Source organism: Castor canadensis, chromosome 16 (genome assembly GCF_047511655.1).
Source record: "Castor canadensis chromosome 16, mCasCan1.hap1v2, whole genome shotgun sequence".
Taxonomy (NCBI): domain Eukaryota; kingdom Metazoa; phylum Chordata; class Mammalia; order Rodentia; family Castoridae; genus Castor; species Castor canadensis.
In genome coordinates this window covers 31697281-31717226 of record NC_133401.1, presented here as the reverse complement: position 1 = coordinate 31717226, position 19946 = coordinate 31697281, and the positions used below count along the sequence as shown (strand labels likewise).

The 19946-nt window shown below is 43.3% G+C and overlaps 1 protein-coding gene and 1 pseudogene across 1 annotated transcript in view; one reads left to right on the top strand and one right to left on the bottom strand.

Moving 5' to 3' along the window:
* Positions 1 to 19946, bottom strand: part of LOC141410430 (uncharacterized) — a 589957-nt gene that overhangs the window by 50098 nt on the left and 519913 nt on the right. The window lies entirely within an intron of this gene.
* Positions 798 to 17119, top strand: LOC109701261 (vomeronasal type-2 receptor 26-like; annotated as a pseudogene).

Sequence of the window (19946 nt, the reverse complement as noted above, 5' to 3'; positions counted from 1 at the left end):
CTCACCAACATTTATTTTCCTGTTTAAAAAGGGTTATAATCACTCTAGTGGGCATGAACTGGTGTCTTCCTCGCTATAGTTTTATTTGTGTGTTCTTGAGGCTGAGAATGTTGAACGTCTTTCCTTTTGCAGAGCCAAGTCTCATGAGGATTTGGGCATTAACTCTCCTGTTCTGTGCTGGGAAGTTGCTCACAGCCCAGTCTCTCTTCCAGGACATAGCCTCCCTGACCACAGAGGTAAACCAGCTGAACCTGGGCTGCTTGCTGAGGCTGAACATATCCTGTCCCTCCTGAGACCCTAGGCTTGGACATCTCCATTTCCAAATGATGTTAGGTGAGGCACAAGGTGTCCGGGGCTCTACCTCTTGTACCCTCCTAGGACCTCTCTCTAACAAAATGGCCTGGAGACCCTAAGAACAGCTGTTCTTGGGCTTGAAGGTCCCTCAGGATGCAGTCAGGACCCAAACGATCCCTCCCTGAAGTCTGCAGGTGATGCCCAGAGCTGTGACCCTGGCTGTAGCTAGGTGATGAAGCCACAGGTGAACAAAGTACAACTTTTAATGGTCCTAGGATTTAGTGGCACCTCAGCTCTGGACCCTTTTTGTCCCCAAGGTGTACAAGACTGGAGTTTCCAAATTGGCCTCAGGCCCAATTCCTAAGTGGATGGCAAAATCCCAGATGAAACTCCTTGTCACCACCAGGCATGGCCCCATAAGGGGGCTGTAATGTCCCTGGCTCTCCAGCCCTATGGCAGGCATGCAGCTGGGCATTTTGCTTCTCACTCTCCTGGGCTGTCTCTCTGGGGCTGCCCTTTCTGGACCAATAGGCTGGTGGTTGCCAGGGAAGACTCCTCGCTTTGACCGTTCAGGGGATGTGGTAATGGGTGCCAGTTTCTCAATCTTCATTTCTATAATGTCACCTGTTGGATTTCACAGCTCCACCAGCTGGGCTGGCCCATTCAAGGTAAGTGCTGGTTGAGGTGGATATCTCTGAATTCTTTCGGCACCCACAGGAGGTTTCTTGAAGCCTTGAGCAGCAGCTGATTCTCAGTATCATAGCTTGATGGCCTCAGTCATCACGTCTGTGGCTTTATCACCTGCCTTTCTTCACATCTCTTTCCATCTTTGCTTTCTTGTCTGCAACAGACTCTGAAATGCAGGCTGTTCATGTGTTATTGGCTGTGCTGCATAGATTTCACAGGTCAGGCAAGAGTAATTTTTTTTTTTTGCGGGACTGGGGCTTGAACTCAGGGCCTTCACCTTGAGCGACTCTGCCAGCCCTTTTTCTGTGATGGGTTTTTTTGAGATAGAGTCTCATGAATTATTTGCCCAGGAAGGCTTCAAACTGTGATCTTCCTGATCTCTGCTTCATGAGTAGTTAGGATTATACGTGTGAGCCACTGGCACCTGGCCAGGCAGGAATTCTTGATTCTCTTGTCTAGATTTGTGCTTGGAACAAGGCCTAGGTAGGTGTGTTGAATGAATAAATATGGAATGAATAAATCTTTGAGTTATGAACCTCCTACCTGTATTGCCTTTGCCAATTTCTGCACTGTGTTTTCTAACCTGTCTTTGCAGACAGGCGTTCCCAACACAGTCCTTTTGTCTATTAAAAAGTCTATCAATAACTTTATTAAAAAACTGATGAGGTAGTAGGATCAGGGAGTTGCGGGTTAGCGTGGAATACATAGTGAGACATACTCTTAGAAAACTTTAAAAAACCCATAATCGTCAAAGTGACTGTAGCCATTTTGTATTCCCACCAGAAATGGATGAGATGTGATGTTGATACTTTATTCTTGATCTTGCCATTATCTACCTATCTATCTATCCATCTATCATCTATCTATCTATCCATTTATCATCTATCTATCCATCTATCATCTATCTATCTATATCTATCTAATACTTAAGGATTGAACCCAGTGCTTTGCATATAAGAGGCAGGCACTGTATCACTTGAGATAGTCTCACAGTCTGCTTGTTATTTTCTAACTTCACTGAATGATAATAATAGTGTGTGTGTGTGTACCACATGATGTTTTGATATATTTATATATTATGGAACAATTTAAAGAAACCAATAAGCATATCATTTTTTGGTGATTTAAAACCTACTCTCTAGGCATCTTTGAAATATCCATTAATTACTCTTAACTATCATAACCATGCTGTGCAATAGATCTTGAAACTTACCCTCCTGTCTAGCTGAAATTTTGTTCCCGTTGACCAGTTTCTCCATATTCCTCCTGTCTCCTTTTGGCTCTTCTGAATGATGCTGTTACATACACCCATGTATAAGAATTGATGGGGAGGTATGTTATCATTTCAAGGGTCACATACCCAGGGGTCACTGACTGCATTCATTCCATTTTCCTAAGTCTCTTTCTTAAGTGATACACATGGGTATCTTTTTCCCTCAGTGTTTCCATGTGGGGCTACCTGGTGGCCCAGGGTTTTGTCTTTGTTATCGAGGAAATCAATAGGGATGTCTGCCTGTTGCCCAACCTGACACTGGGTTTCTACATCTGGAACTCTGGGGACTCGGTGCATGGAGCCCTCCATGAGACGATGGGCTTTCTCACTGGGCAGAAGGAGCCCATCCCAAACTATAGGTGTGGGTCTGGCCCACCCTAGGCTGCCCTGGTGGGGGACATATGGTCAGTCCTGTCTGTCTCCATGGTCAGGCTTCTGGGAACCTACAAGTTTCCACAGGTGAGTTCTTCCAAAGCCTTGCTCCTTCACAAACAATATAGCAACAAAATTCATGGTGATGGAGACCATAATCTCCACTCTGGATCCACATTGTCTGCTGATGCTCTCTATGCCTTGTCATACCCTTGTTTGGAGAAAGCTATCATCCCACTGCATTGCTGAGTAAATTGAAGTTTAGATAACAATCAATGAGGGGTCCAAGTTTACCCAGTATAGGGTGTTGGGGTGAGATTTGAATCCAGGTGATAGGGTTCATGCCATAAGCTTCACCTCCACCCCACAGGTGCTCCCTGAATCTCAGGCCCACCATGTTATTCCCATATTAGTGGCCACATTCTCTCTCTCTCTCTCTCTCTCTCTCTCTCTCTATATATATATATATATATATACACACACATACACACACATATGTTTTTTTTTGGCTGGACTGATGATTAAACTCGGGGCCTCCCACTTGCTCAGAAAGTGCTCTGTCACTTGAGGTATGCTTTTAACTTGTTTTTCAGATAAGGTCTCACATTTTTTCCTGGGCTGGCCAATGGCCATGATCCTCCTACTTTTGAGTAGCTGGGAATACTGGCTTGCACCATTACACACAGTTTACTTTTGATCTAGGGTCTCATTTTTTTTTTGCCTTGGTTGGCCTTGAGCCACAATCATCCTATCTCTGCCTCCTGAGTAGCTGGAATTACAGTATATACCAACATACCCAGCTTACTTCATATTTTGAAAAAGTAAATTGAGATATAATTTGCACAGAATATAATTCACAGATTTAAGGCAAATAATGCAGTGGCTTTTAGCATGACCAGAGTCCTGCAACCATCACCACAATCCATACTTCCTTGCAAAACAGGAAATTCTTTTCTTAAAAGCCCAACTCATAAGAATGTCAAATACTCCTTATTTTATATCCAAATTTCTCATATCTATAAACTTCCACATTGTATTTATCTTTGTATCACTCTGCAAAGCAACTCCAAACCTGTTAGCTACTACATCCCATGATCCCCATCATAAGACAATCACTAATCTGCTTTCTGTCATTTTGGATTTGCCTTTTCTGGACATTTCCTATGAATGGTATCATATACTACTTTTGGACTGTCTTTTTTTCATTGAGCAAATCTTCATGGTTCTTCCATGCTGTATTGTATACCAGTGCTTCACTCATTTTTGTTGACAATATTTCATTGTATGAATATACTACAGTTGGTTTATTCTTTAACCACTTCAGACCTTTGAGCTGTTTCCTCTTTTTTTTCCTTGACTCTCATGAATGCTGTTTCTATGATGTTCATGTATAGGTATTTGTGTATTTACATATTTTCAATTGTCTTGGATGCATGGGTAAAATTTGTAGGTCAAATAGCAACTCTATTCAACCATTTGATGAACCACCAAAATGTTTTCAAAAGCCACTGTTTTAGTTAGCTTTTTGTCACTGTGACAAGATACCTGAGAGAAACAACTTAAGGAGGAAAGAATTATTTTGGCTCAGTTTCAGAGGTTTGGTCCATGTGATATTTCTGGACCTGTAGTGAGGCAGAGCATCATGGCTGCTCACCTTATGGTCACCAGGAATCAGAGAGAAGAAGGGTCAGGAGACAAGAGATATTGTTCAAGGACATGGCCCAAATAACCTACTTCTACCAACTAGGTCCCAATCCCTACTTTCTACCCACCTCCCAATAATGCCATCCTATTATGAATCCATCAAATGATTAATCCGTTGATTAGGTCAGAGCCCTCAGAATGACCCCCAAAGCCCATCAGCTGGCATCTAAGATGCCTAACCCATGAGCCTTCAGGGAACATCTCAGATTCCCCTGAATATAACAGCCCTTTCACCCTTTACATGCCCATCAGCATTGTATAAGGATTTGGATTTAAGTCTACTTGTTTTTGACTGTTGAAACCTCTAAATTTGAGTGACTTCCTCTCTTCTTGAATGTCTCAATTTGCTAAGCTTCCTGGTCTTCCAGAAAGGGTTTCCTCATTATCTGTGAAGCTGGGTCCCCATAAACCACAGAACTGGTTTGAGGGGTGTTTCCTGAGAGGGCTTTGTGTGGGCTTTTGTCGCAGAGGAAGCCCAGACCTTGCTAATCCTTGGTGGACTTATCATGAGGTTAGGTTTGTTCCTAAGTGTGAAACTTTAGGTATGGGCTCAGTTGTACCATCACTTGGTCCAGTTCTATCCTGATGAACAGGCCAGCTGGGCTGGTAGCCTGAGGTTGGTGGATTGTGATTTGGAGGCCAGCCTGTCTCAAAAATAGACAGACAGACAGATAGCAAGCTGTTTCTGAAAGAATCTCTGCAAGTAATACACTGCTGTTATAGATGTTTTAAACTTAAATTAACACCCCATTCTGATGTATCCAAGGGCTGGTTCTGACCACCATTCTCTCTAGAGTGCCTCTGAGCTGAAAGCTTCTATAGGAGGGTTTTTTCATTCCTTTCAAATTCAAGCATATTTAAATAATTAGAAGTGTCTTTTTTGTAAGCTACTAAATGTCTTTATTTGCCACATTTAGTGTATTTCACTCTAAGGCTTATAGCTTAATCACACATTTGTGCTCCTAGACCCCATAAGCTATACTGAGTCAGGTAAAAATCTATGTTTTTTTCTACAATATAAAAATTCTGAAGTCTGAAACATATCTAGCACCAGAATTTTAATTAAGGGACAGTGTACCCATAATTTAAAAAATGTCTTTTCATCTGTAGCTTCTAAAATGCATTTGTACATTTGTAATCAAATATTTATTTTATGAAATACCCTAAATTAATTGCCAAAAGTACATGAATAAGACAAACATGCAGATTAAATTTATTCCTGAAATCAGTTCTTATGGACCAAACTTACATAATATATTTTAATTTAGATTATTCAGAAACTTCATTTTTTTTATTTTGGTGGTGCTGAGGTTTGAACTTGGAGCTTTGAGCTTGCTAGGCAGGTGCTCTATCACTTGAGCCATACCTCCAAATATAAAATTCATTTCTTGAACACAGCTCAAGAAGCTCATTTTCCATGTTATAAGGCTTCCAGATACAGTACTGGACCTGCAGTTAAATTTGGATTTCAGAGAAACAGCAGATAATTTTTAGTGTAAGTTTCCCCCATTGTTTATATTAAAACACTCATTGTTAATGAATAATAATTAAGCATGTCTCTTGGAATACACTTATACGAACAAATTATTTGTTACTCATCTGAAATCCAAACATAACAGTGTATCCTGCATTTTGTTTTTTCTTTGCAGTACTGGGCTTTGAACTCAGGGTCTCGTGCTTGTTAGGCAAGTGCTCTGCCACTTTGAGGCACATTTCCAGCCCTACTATCCTGTATTTTCATTTGCAAAATCTGGCATCTCTACCTGTATGAAGCTGAGTCAGCTTTATCTCTTTATATGAACCACCCAGATCCGAACATCTTTCCATTGAGAAATATAATCTTTACACAACCTATTTAATTACTATCTTTTGTTGGTAAGAGGGTTTGCACTCAGAGAAGAAGAGTTAAAACTCATGCATTCCAGACACCCAGAGACTGAATGGCTCCATCTGCACCTGGGCCAAAAGCACACTCAGAGAGAACCCTGCTCTTCTCTCTTTTGGGCACATGGCATAATCTCTTCCTTGACAAATTTAGAAACAAATGAAAACTAGTAAACCAGATTCCTTGTCATCTCTAACACTGCAAGGATCACTAAATGACGAGGTGACAAGGGTTTGTCTTAAATCATTGTCAGTACCAATGAGTTCTGTGCAAACCACAGTTAGACTCAGCATGACTGAGAAGCAGCAACTAAAAAGGGGAAGGAGCAAAGGAGGGAGGCAGAGAGTTAAACAGGCAAGGTTCAGACTTATTCTAGAAGGAACAGAGATTCCAAGATGGCGGCTAGAGGGAGGAAGCAGAAAGCATGCCTCCTAAAGTAAAATTTTGGAGATGCTGGAGATACACCTTACAGGAAAAACCACCAAGAGGAGGCAAAACTTTGACTCCTCCACACCCCCAGTCCATGTGTAACATTCCCACTCCACATTAAACGGAGAAACCAGGAGGGCTCCAGTGCCGCTGCCAGATGCCAGCACTCAGGCTGCTTGGGAAGATGCGGACCACAAGGTGAGCTAAGTGGCATGCTGTACTCCCACAGACAACCCTGGGCCAGATCAGCATAGCCCCCTGGACAGACCTACCCCCACCGAGGGAAAAAAGAAAAAAAACCTGAATAATAAGCAATAACAACAAAAAAGACATGTAGCAAAGAGGGCGGGGTGCCCTGAGCACAGAAGGAGGGGGAGGGGCAATCCCTCAAAGAACTGTAAATAAATAAGCTGGACGGAGAAGGTAGGAGCAGTGGCACCACCCAGCAACCAGGAGTGGGAAAGCTTGTAAAAGTGGCAGTGGGAGGAAAACTCCACAGGAGAGGGGGGAAGACCCACTTCCCACATGAACTGTAAATAAACATGCCGCCTGAGAAAGCTGGTGCAGTGTCACCTCCCCCAGTGTGCTTGGAAAGGGTAAAGCTTGAAGCAGTGGCTCACCCCCAGGAGAACCCTAAATAAACAAAGCCTGAGGGGCTCGGTGAGTGTTAAGCTCACTCCTGAGATCTGCATAAATAAAGCCTCCAGCAACATCAGGCTGACAGCAGCGGGCAGGTGAGCCACAGCCTCAGATAGCCATTCACAGAACTGTCTCCAGACTCTTCTTTTTTTTCTACCTACCTGTGATGAGACAACAACTGAACTACACCTGCATGCTGAAAAACTTACTGAAACTGTATTGCATTTTAACTTGAGACACTTTGTGGTCTTTTTTGTTTTGTTTTGGTTTAGTTTTGTTTTTTTCCCCCTTTGATGAGACAATGACAGAACTACTTCTGAGACACCATCTCCAGGATTGCGGGCTGAGGGACTAACACCAAAATTATTAAGACTGAAACTTTATTGCATTTGAACTTGGAGATTTTTTTATTTTTTATTTTATTTTTTTTATTTTTTAATTTTTTTCCCTCAATCTTCTGTCTCTCTAATGCCTGTTCAGCTTACTGTTGATTAGTACACTATCTCTCCCTATCTATATCTTTGAAACTTTTGTTTGTTTGTTTGTTTTGGGTTCTTTTGTTTGTTCACTTGTTTTTCCCTCTTTCTTTAACTTCTTTGCTTTCCCTCTGCTCTCACCCTTCCATTCTAAATATCACCATTGTTATTATTACAAGCTAGAAAATACTTAATTGCACACAGTACAGGGACAATAACACCACCAAGGGCAATGACGGGAAGACATTAAAAACAGGGAAACCAGTTTCCCCATAGCAAAAAATTAGTACAGGAACCAGAGGGAAATGAAGAAAACAGATACTCAGATTCAGACTCCAACAAAATGAAGATAAACTATGCCAAAGACCCCAATGAAGCCCACAAGAATAATCTAAAAGAATAAATACTACAGGTAATCAATGAGAATTTTATAGAGATGATACTGGATACGGTCAGCCAAAATGTAAAGGAGACACTCAAGAAATTCCAAGACAACAAAAATAGAGAATTTGAAAAAGCACAAGAAGAAATAAAAGAAACCATAGAACCACTGTATAAACACCAAAGTGAAACAAAGAACATGATTAATAAAGAGATAAATGAACTCAGGATGAAAATAGACAACATTAAAGAGGAAGGGACTCAGGATATGAAAAACCACAGAAAAAAGAATGAAACAGAATTGCAAAACAAAACGGAAGGCCAATCCAACAGAATAGAACAAACAGGAGACAGACTCTCAGAACAGAAGATGTGTTTGGGCTGAGTCAGCGAGGCAAACACAACATTTTGGTGAACTCCACAACTGTCAGAGCATTTTGTCCAAGAACTGTCATGAAAACTCTCCTAAGACAAGGGAGTGAACACATGGCAAAGAATTATCTAGCTGATGAATGAGGGAACCAGCAGGTTGCAATGCTAGTTTCAACTATCAGTATATTTTTTTCCCTCAGACTATATTAATTGTACAAAGGAATTTCAATGTGATTCTTCTGCAATGTATACAATCTAGTTTGATCAAATCCATTCCCTCTATTACTCCTTCTTACTCACTATTTCCTTCACATCAATATTTTTTTAAATGTCATATGGATATTTATTGTGGACCAGTAGCTACTACTCAAATGCAGACAGAGGTCTGTTATAAGCTGGGAGAAGTTTAGAAGTGAGATGGATAAATTCTGGGGCTTCCTTCCCTACCAGTCCCAAACCTTCACAAGGTCTCCATTTGCCTCAGAGATGCTTTGGCTCAGCCATCTGACATCAGTCCCTTATGTTTCCTGAGACATAGTCTAGTTATGGCTCTGGTCCAACTAGGGTAGCCAGTGGCCCTATTTTCCCAGGACTGCTTGGTATGCAGGACCTCCAGCAAGCAAGAAGGTGAACAACCCCCAACAATGACAACAAAAACACAAATTGTGGAACTCATTTAGGGCAATCTTGGGCAAGTTGTCTACTCTTGCTCTGTTCTCCCTGTGCTCACTTTCTTATGTTTAAACTTGATGATGAGTCTGTGCTGAGTCTGCTTCTCACTCCTTCTCTTGTTGCCTGGCCCTTCTGTGATAGATCAGTTAGTCATCCACACTGCCAAGCCTCAGTGAAAAGACTCAGTTCTCATCCTTCCTTCAGACGGTGGCCAGTGACCTCATGTCCTCACATGCAGTGACTTAGCTGGTGCTCCACTTTGGATGGTCCTGGGTGGGCATCCTGGCCCAGAATGATGACTTTGGGCAGCAGGCCAGCTCTCTGGCTACCCAGGAGCTGAGCCAGGCTGGTGTCTATATTGAGTTCAACCTCCAACTCCTTTCTCAGGAATCACCAGAGAAGACAGAAGCCATTGTTTAGAAGATGCAGAGGTGCATACCAGAATGGTATTCTGAGCAACTCAAATTTCCAGCTCATCCTGCAGGGCTTGCTGGGCCTCCATCTCACAGGCCAGGTCTGGGTCAGCAAGGGCATTCTGCATGTGTCACTTGCCCTAACTGTGCCAGGTGTCTCCCAGGTCCTGAAAGGCTCATTTGGACTTCTGCATCAGAGCAGCCATGCCCCTGGGTTACCCGAGTTTCTCTCTTGCCTGCACCCTAGCTGGACCCCAGAGGACATGTTCATAATAGGGCTCTGGGAAGCTACATTCAAGTGCACATGTCCCCACAGGAACAGCACAGTGGCAGAGGGTGTCTGGTTTTGTTCAGGGAATGAGAGCCTGACAGGCTGGGAGTATCTTTTCCAGGAATTGAGTACATTTGACATCACCGACACAGCTGTCTACAGCGTTGCCCATGCTCTGAATGCCCTGGTAGCCTGTGAGCACAGGAATGGGATATATGAAGACCCTCTGCACTTTCAGCCCTGGCAGGTGAGAGAGAAACATGTGCATTGGGTGATTCAAGGAATGATAAACAATAGGACACTCATTCTAAGCTACACACGTGGAAGTGAGACTGCTCTCTTAGGAGGATGTTTTATGCTTGCAGCTGGAAGGCATTCAGCCAGAACATTGGATGAAAAGTCCAGAGTTCACAATAGTTGTGTGACCTATGTCATGTCCCTATGATGCTCGATTTAGTGAGTCCAGGCTGCTTAGTGGGACTCAAGTTTCAGATACACAGCAAATAGAATTTTTTAGTGTGTCTTAAATTTGAGGTTTGATAAACAATGGTTTTTAGTAGATGTGTGCTGAAAACTTGAATTTCAGATAAATTGCAAATGCCTTTTATTATAAGTGCATCCCAAGTATTTCATAGGATATTTTTATACTAAAGAGTCATTTCTTTGGTTTTTTTTTTCATGCAGCCTGGACTTGATCTTACAATTCTGCTTCCACTTATTTAGTGCTGAGATTACAGGCATTTTCCACCCTGGTGGGCAAAAGACTCATTCTTTTACCAGAGATTCAAGTTTAACTGGGTCTTCTGTATTTCGACAATTATACTTTCAGTTATAAATCTCAAGAAACTCATCACAAAACAGGACAAAATAATAGCCAGTTCTCAGGCTGTTGGGATACTTAAGTAAGATAATGGTGTTCTGTATATTTAATGGTCTTGCAGATGGAATGTAACTCCAGTATACCTGCTGGCTTCCTATTAGCCCACTTTTGTTGAGGTTGATCTTCTTCGCCTCAGTAGCTGATGGTGACTTGGGGAGCTATCAGGTATAACTTTTCATGCTTGCATCTTTGTGCACCAGGTACTTCATTTACAAAACAGAAACAATATTAATTATACCTCCTTGTATTGTTGTGAGGATTAATGAGGAAATGAACATAAAGCACTTAGAACAGATCCTGACATGTATAACATATAAGTTAATTGTATTCTCTTACTATTATAACTCAAGTTACCCACAGATTCGAAAGGGTTAATACTTTGGCTCTCTGTATACCTGGGGACCCCGATGTATCCAGCATGAACAGGTGGGACCACAGAATGATCATGAACCTTTGAACCTTTCAGCAAAATCAATATTAGCAGGTGCCTGCCCATGATGCTCTCCAAGGGGAATCAATTCCAAACTTCCTCCAAGGAGGAGCTGGTGAGAGGGTCATTTCCTTACTCCCCTCTAGCTGACTTCATTTGCATATAGGATTGTCAGTTCTAGTCAACAAAAACAGAATACTTGGCTAAATATGAATTCCAGAGATAATTTTTTAGTGTAAGTACATCCCCATGAGACATACTTATACTAAAAATATTTTTTATGATATGCATTTAACTTGCAACCTGTATTAGATGTAATAGGCAATCCCATCATGTGAATTTCTCATGTTAATTCATGTGAGGCTGTGCATTGGCTAAGCCTTCCCAGAGTGCCTCCCGTGCTTATGTTGGAAGGGCCTCCTGCTCCTTTTGGTTTCATACAGCTGTTCTCCTGGCCAATTCTCCCCTACAGGCCTCAGGATGTGAGCACCTAGCAGTCTTCTTGCACATCTCTACCTCAGTACTATGGACAGATACATTGCCTAAATTTACTTTCTTTACTAATATGTCCTCGAGCCCTCTTCCACCCTTGCTAACCATATAGATATGCCTCCACACACCTTCCACCAAATACCTGAATACACTAATGCTCAAAGTGTGGGTTCTCCCATCCAATGTAGAGTGGTGATGCCTCCTTTGGCCTTTATAGCCATCCTAAGAGGAACTCTCACAGATAGTGTTCTTCTCTGACCATTTCTACCAAACCGAGAAGTTGACGGGTACATTAGCCTTGAAAAGCCATGCAACTGGCCTATTAGGAGCAGCAGAGGTGTCTGTAAACTTTTGGATTTTTAACTTTCATCATTGACCATGTAAGTTCCATAGGGTTTCTGATCCATTGTTTCTGATGGTGGTAAGACAGGGGAGCATGTTCTCTAGCTCACTTGGGGTGTAGGTGAACAAACTAGGCCCATAGCCAAAAAGGATACTCTTAGGGAATGTGATGCTGGTCAGTGAGGCAACTGGAGAATGGCTGAGGCCAAGGAAAGGGAATACTTTCATTAACTTTATGCAGATAACCTGAGCTTCCATTATGTGCCAGATGAAGATACATCTGGCTATGAACCAGAAGGACAATGATGACTGTTGGCTTTTTGGTAGAGAAAAAGATTAAAAAATTTAAAATGTGGTGGTACACATTCATCAGCACAGCAACTTGGAGGCTGAAGCAGGACTGGGCTACCATAGCAAGACCCTGTCTAAAAAAAAACATAAGTATGACAATGTCTGTATGTGTTTTGTGAAGAATAGGCAGAGTGCATGATATGGGAGCGAGTAGAGAACTGGAAAAGTTAGGAAAGTTCTCAAATATCTCTGAGTAGATACCTGAGCTCAAGACTGGAAGATGAGAAGCAGCAGCTGTGGGAAGTGTGTGATGGTATTCCAGGTGGTAGATTCAGCATAGGACAAGGCACTAGTGTGGGAACAAGCAAAAGCCATGTAGCTAGGATGAAGGGAGTGTCATGTGGCTACTGACTGTGGGGTATGGGTGGGCCAGGGACAGCTTGTCAAAGTCTTGCCGGGGTTTGGACTCCACTTGCAGTGTGGTGAGAAGTCCACATTGTGACCTTTGGGCTCCTTCATTGAAAAACATTAAAAATTTGATTTCATGACTGCCTCATTATAAAGATAAGCATAATGTGGATTAATTATTATGTATTCATTACTTTATTAAACTTTCCTCTGATTTACGAGAAGTTAAAGCATGTTCTTGAATCCCTGCAAATGTCACAGGTATCTTGGTCCCGTGTGCCTAATGAGTAAATTGGCCTTGCCTGGAGCTACACAAGCTCATCACAGTGGCCAAAGGCTTGTAGCCATTGTCTACAATGTCATCCTTTCTTCCTCAGCTTCTTCATCACCTCAGGAAGGTGCACTTCAAGATTCCTGATGGGAGCAGGATTAAGTTTGATGCCAATGGAGATTTGGTTACAAAATCTGACATTTTCCAAGGGAAGAAGACCCCTGAGGGCCTATTCCGTTTGGTACACATAGGGATGATTGACCCTCGAGCCTCTTCAGGGAACAGATGCTGCTCCACTTGAAGGAAGATGTACTGGTGAGTTGCCTAGGTGCATGGGTGACTCTTCTACTTGTGTACATGAGAGGGAAATTCAGTGGTTCTTATGCCTATAAAGCTGTTTATTCAAACAAGGCCCTTCTTTGAGGACAGAAAGGCATTTACTTATCATCACAAATAAAAATATCAAAGCCACTAAGTTGAATTAGAATTTGCATCAGGATTTTTTTCCAATTTTTTTTACCATGCTTGTATTTAGGATCTACTCTGCAAAGAGGCAAAACTTATACCTGGAAAGGTAGTAAAAGACTTCTCCAAACACATTCTCATGGAGTGTATGGGAGGTGGGTGGATCAGGTGTTCTCATTTTATTAACAAATTTAGTTGCTGTCATGAGACAGGTGTGTCTAGGTGTCCACTCTGACCCACAGAGACATCCAGCTCTCTGGCCATCATCAATGGATGTGTGGCCACCTCTTCTATAACCTTGCATAATTTTGTTCTTGGTGGCATCTCCAGTCAAATGTTGGCCTTAAGGTTTACAAGTGAGGGTCAGTCTCCCATTCTTGGACTCCTCAAACCCAGGGGACACAGGCAAAGGGTTCAGAGAATTCTGTTGAAGTTATTGTCAGTAGGCTTGAGCTGGGGAGGGTCTTCTATTCTTTTGTGAGCTAAGAAAAAGAATCAGCATCTCACATTTCTCTTAAAGACTTTCTCACTCCACTTTTCTCCTACATTCCTTGTTTGTTTGGAGGTAGGAGCTGTGCCCAGGGAGGCAGAGCCATATACTTGCAGCTTTTGTGTAGATGGGGGACCTCTGTCTGGGCAATGCAAGAGTGTTTGTGTGTGTGTGTGTGTGTGTGTGTGTGTGTGTGTGTGTGTGAGAGAGAGAGAGAGAGAGAGAAACAGAGAGAGAAGAGACACTATCACCTACGATTCTTGATGTAGGAGCTCCAGGCACTACTTGCTAGGGTTTGTTGCCATAAGCCAGGTGATCCAGGTGGAGCCTCTTCAAAGGGTTTATTGTTTATTACATTTGGGGTTCCTCTTCAGTCTAGCAGAGATGACAGACCTGATGTTTCACAAAAGACAGCTTGTTATGTGGATGGGAAGAATCCTGTTCTGGTTTTGGAGTGCCTGAGCTTCTGTACAGTTAATGATGACACCCTATCCACCATCCCCAGGTGCCTAGTTCTATCTGCAGCAGCAGCTGTCTTCCAGGATTCAGCCAGACTCCCTGGCAGGGAGCCCCTCACTGCTGTTTTGATTGCAGCCCATGCCCTGAAGGACAGTTTGCAGACCAAACAGGTGAGGGTGCGAGCAACTGGGTTAGAGTACCCATCAAGGTGCTGGAAGTCTCTTGATTTGCATCCAATTAGTTATTGCAGTCTCCAAATGTCTGCTGACTTCTTGTAGGGGTGTTGGTGAGGATGCCATCTTTACAATCATTTTTAGATAAGTGTTTTAATGAACTATATCAAATGTACCAGCATATGGATCATAATTATGCAAATACTTCATGTCCCTAGACCCTAAGAAGCAGAACATGAGCTGTCCCCCAAAGCCCCTCAAACACACAGTGGTCATTGCTCCCCAGGTATCCACTACTTAGTGACTGGGGGTCACTAAGTTTTGCCTGTTTGTTAACCTTCTATAAACAGAGTTGAACAATGAGTGTACTTTTGTAACTCACATTTTTTACTACACTATTTTTATATGAGTCATCCTAGTGGTTGAGTGGTAACAAAAACACTGTGTTATTAAGCAACAGAAATTTATGTTTTACAATCCTGAAATAAGAAGTCTGAGATCAAGATGTCTGCAGGGTTGGTTTCTTCTGAGGCCTCTCTTGGGCTTGCAGGTAGTCACCTTCTTGCTGTGTGTTCTCATGTCATCCCTGTTGGTGTCCAAAGCCTAATCCTCCCTTTTATGTGGTACTGAAGTTTGAACTCAGGGCCTTGAGCTTGCTAGGCATGTGCTCTACCACTTGAGCCACACCCACAGCCCATAATTCCCTCTTCTTAGATGGACATCAGTCATGTTGGATTAGGGTTCACTATAATGACTTAACTTTAATAATTCATCTCCAATTGACTAACTTCCAAATACAGTCACATTCTGAGGTAGCCGGGTTTGGAGTTCAACAAATAAATTTCAGGGGACAGAACTCTGTTCAAAACATTTTCTATTAAGAAGAGCTACTGCTTTAACTTGGGAAAAAATTAACCATTAAAAAAACCATGTAGTCAAGGAGCAGTGACTCAAGCCTGTAATCCTAGCTACTCACAGTGGTAGAATCATAGTTCAAGACCAGTCCAGGGAGAAAGTTCATAAGACCCCCTTCTCAACCATGACTGAGTGTAGTGAGGTGTGCCTGTCATCCTAGCTATGAAGGGAAGCACAAATAGGAGGATTATCATCCAGGCCAGCCTAGGCATAAAGCAAGACCCTATCTCAGAAAACAACCAACACAAAAAGGGCTGGCAAAGTGCCTCAAGTGGATGAGTGCCTATCTTGCAAGTGTGAGGGAGGCCCTGAGTTCAACACTCAGTATTGGCAAACAAAGAAAAAGTTCACCTAAATACGAATATAGGGTGTGCAATTTTCCTGTGCTTCTTGTTCTAATGTCCATTCCAGCACTGGTAACTAAGAATAATTTATGTTGGGGGCATAGCTCATATGGTAAGAGTGCTTACCTAGTATGTTACAAGGCACTGAGTTCAATCCCCAGTTCAACAATAACAAGAGTAATTAACAGCTACATGAATGTGAAACACTCTTAACAGTGCTTAATGCATGGGAAGCATGTCCACAGGGCTGGTGTCATTACTATCACACTGCAGACATGGGGTCTGTGTGTCACCCACAGACATGAAGAAATGTCTTCTGGGCCCTGAGGAGCAATATTCAAGCAATACCAGAGACTACTGCCTGCCCAGGACAGAGACCTTCCTGGCCTTTGATGAGCCCCTGGGACTCACTCTGGCCTCAGTGGCACTCACACTGGCCGGCTTGGCAGTGCTGGTCCTTGGAATATTCTTAAAGCACAGGGAAACACCCATGGTCAGGGCCAACAACTGAGCTCTCAGCTACTTGCTCCTGACCTCCTTGACCTTCTGTGCCCTCTGTTCCTTGCTCTTCTTTGGCCGACTCACTGCCACCACTTGCCTCCTCCACCATACCACTTTTGCAATTGTGTTCACTGTGGCTGTCTCCTCCATCCTGGCCAAGACCCTCACTGTGGCACTGGCCTTCAGGGTTACCAGGCCCAGGGACAGGCTGCAGGTATGTCTGAGTCCTGATGCTTCTCTGTCAGTGGTACTCCTAGCCTCCTTGATACAGATTATTCTCTGTGGGGTCTGGCTGGGCACCTCCCCACCATTCCCAGGCAGGGACATGACTTCTGAGCTACTCCAGGTTGTCATCCAGTGCCATGAAGGCTCTGGAGTTGCCTTTTTCTGCATGTTAGGCTACCTGGGCTTCCTGGCTGGAGGTACCTTCTCGGTGGCCTTCCTGGCCAGGGGCATGCCAGATGCCTTCAATGAGACCAGGTTCCTCACCTTCAGCATGCTGCTCTTTTGCAGCATCTGGACAGCCTTCCTGCCCTTGTACCACAGTCCTTGGGGCAAGTCCACTGTGGCTGTGGAGATCTCCATCCTGGCCTCCACTGCAGGGCTGCTGGGTGGCATCTTCATCCCTAAGTGCTACATCATCTTGTTGAAGCCTGAGCAGAACACCTTGTCCTGGTTAAGGCAAGGACACTGGGCTCAGCAGGAAAAGCAGAGTGAAGTGCTCTGGAGCAGACATCTCCCCAGGCCCATGCCACAAAGCCTCATGAACCAGTCTTTGTGGAAGACATAAGGGTCACGTGATTTGGGCTGTTTCTTTGTGGTTTCAAAATAAATTTCAGGAAAGAGGTGATGAAAACAGAGCATGACACTAATGACTGTAGGATCAAGATGGCGGACAGTCAGTAGAGCGCCTGATGTGCAAGCACCAAGCCCTGAGCTCAAATCCCAGTTACACCAAAAAAAGATGGTGGACATTTGGTCATGAATTATTATATATTTGTATATATTGCTAAATATTTTCACAATTAAGAGTGTTTGAATTTGAAAAAAAAGAATATTTGAATCCTGGAGTGGGGTTGCATTTGGGAGACTAAGGAAGTAGGATATAGACTACACAGAGAGACCCTGTCTCCAAAACAACAACAACAAACAAAGTAAGTCTGAAAGTGCGTATTAGGTAATATGACGATGATGACAATAAGGACAAGTGTTAGACAGAATACAGGAAGTTGAAACCCTCATCCACAGCTGGTAGGGATGAAAATTGGAAAATCGTCTGGCAGCTCTTTAAAAGCTTAAACACAGACCTTAGCTAGATCACTTGACATGTAACCTAGCAATTTCACTCATAGATATATACCTAGAGAAGTTAAAACACATTCATATTTGTGAATATACTAAGAACTCATTATGTTGCACACTTTAAACTGATGCATTGTATAGTTGTGTGAATTTTACCTTATTTATAAAACTAGTACTAATAGTTATTAATTAAAGTGTGGACTTTCATTATATCCTGATTTTTAAAAAAAATCAAACCACTGGCTGATAGGACAACTGGATTAAACATCAGTCCTTTTTTTTTTTTTTTTGGTGCAACTGGGGTTTGAACTCAGGGTTCCACACTTGCAAAGAAGGGGCTCTACTGTTTGAACCACACCTCCAATCCAGCATCAGTTCTTTTAAAAAGGGCTATCTTGGCGCTCTGGCAGCTCACGCCTGTAATCCTAGCTACTCAGGAGGCAGAGATCAGGAGGATTTTGGTTGGAGGCCACCCCGGGGAAATAGTTTTCGAGACCTATCTTGAAAAACTCTTCACAAAAATAGGGTGGGTGAATTGTTTCAAGGCGAAGGCCCTGAGTTCAAACCCTAGTACTAAAACCAAACCAAACCAAAACAACAGCAACAAAAAAACCCCAGCAATCTTGTAGGGCACCACTGGCTCATGCCTGTAATCCTAGCTACTTGGGAGGTTAACATGGGGAGGATCAGGATTCAAGGCCAGCTTGGGCATATAGTTTGCAAGACCCTGTGTCCAAAATACAGAGCAAAATGGACTGGAATTATTGTTGGGTGTTTTTGTTTCAATAATGGGATTATTGGCTATGTTATGATCTTTGTCATGTGGAATTACATAAAGTACATGAAATGGTACAGAGTTTGGGACATGTTTTCAAATTGTACAAAAATCGCAGAATAGCTTGGGAGGATTGTATATAAGTCCATGGGGACATGGAAGCTCATTTTCCTCAGCTGTCTGCTTTAGTCTATGTTCAAAATTCTCTATAATAAAAATTCTGAAAGTTTCAGAAATACATGCCAACAAGACCACACAGAACAGGGACTGGTGGATTCACCCTATACAGAAACATGGAGGGACCAATGCAGGGGGGACATAGTCATGCAGATTGTGAAAAGTGTGTGAAAAACTCCTCACTGTGAGTACCTGGCTGAGCTTCATGGCCCCGTGAGAGGCCCACATCTGGGGCGGGAAGGAGGCCTCATCTCAATCACATGGACACCTCACCTTGGGAAGCTATATGAACAGGTCTACATGAGAAGGCAATCCAAGGGCTCCTTTTTCAATTCCGTTTTGTTTTCAGAACTGACCATTTTAGTTGCCAGTATGGAAAGTTTCCCAAATTAAATAATAAACCACAAACATACACAAACCCAAGCAAGGTTATCTAACTTTAAACTATTATCAATAGAATATAGATGCTGTATCTTTATTGTAATATTTGTGATTTAGCTGAAAAGGGGGAAAAAAGGTCTACATATTATCGAACAAGTACCAAATAATCCCCTTTATGAATGGTAATCAACAGAAACAACACAGACACGAACATAACAAGTATCTCTTATTCATTTACACACACTCCTCAGCCTGCTGCCATGCCTTCTAGAAGACACAGTATGACGTCCTCAGAAACCCCAGAACGCTACCTACATGAGGACGGGCCGGGACGCAGGACTACAACTCCCAGAAGGCCCGCGCTGTTTGGTGCCGTTTATGGCCACAGACGGGACAGGGCAGCACCGCGGTGCCTTCTGGGAAGCTCATGCCCAATGTCCGACACAGCTAAAGACCAGACTTTGAGGCTTACGGGACTGTAGGGAGCCGTGGAGTGAGCGTTTACGGAGGTCAGGACGTCTGCCCAACGGTGGATCTTAGGATTTTATTGGATATTTCTCTCCCTTCGTAGTCTAGGCCATGCCGACCGGAATACAAATACTTAGGGCCTGGCCTCCCGCAAAGGCCCGTCGTGCACTCCCAAGAGACTGGTTTCTGCCCGCCATACCTCCTTGGTCTGCGCCCAAGGGTGATCAAATGTAGGACCAGTCCTGTAGACTACAATTCCCAGAGTGCCCTAATCCCGCTCATGTGCTCCCATTGGACAGGCGGCTCCGCGGGGGCTTCTGGTCGTGATGGTTCCACTTCCCACCCATCTGCGTCGTCGGGTGGCGATTGGTCTCGTAGGTTGAGCAGGGAAGAGCTGCCGAGGCTGAGGCCCTGCAGCTGGGCTTGGGCGCATAGGTGTGGGGTCGGGCTGCAGATCCGGTCTGACTCAGCGCTCTCACCTGCCTCTGTCAGAGCTGACTTCGTGAAGACCTAG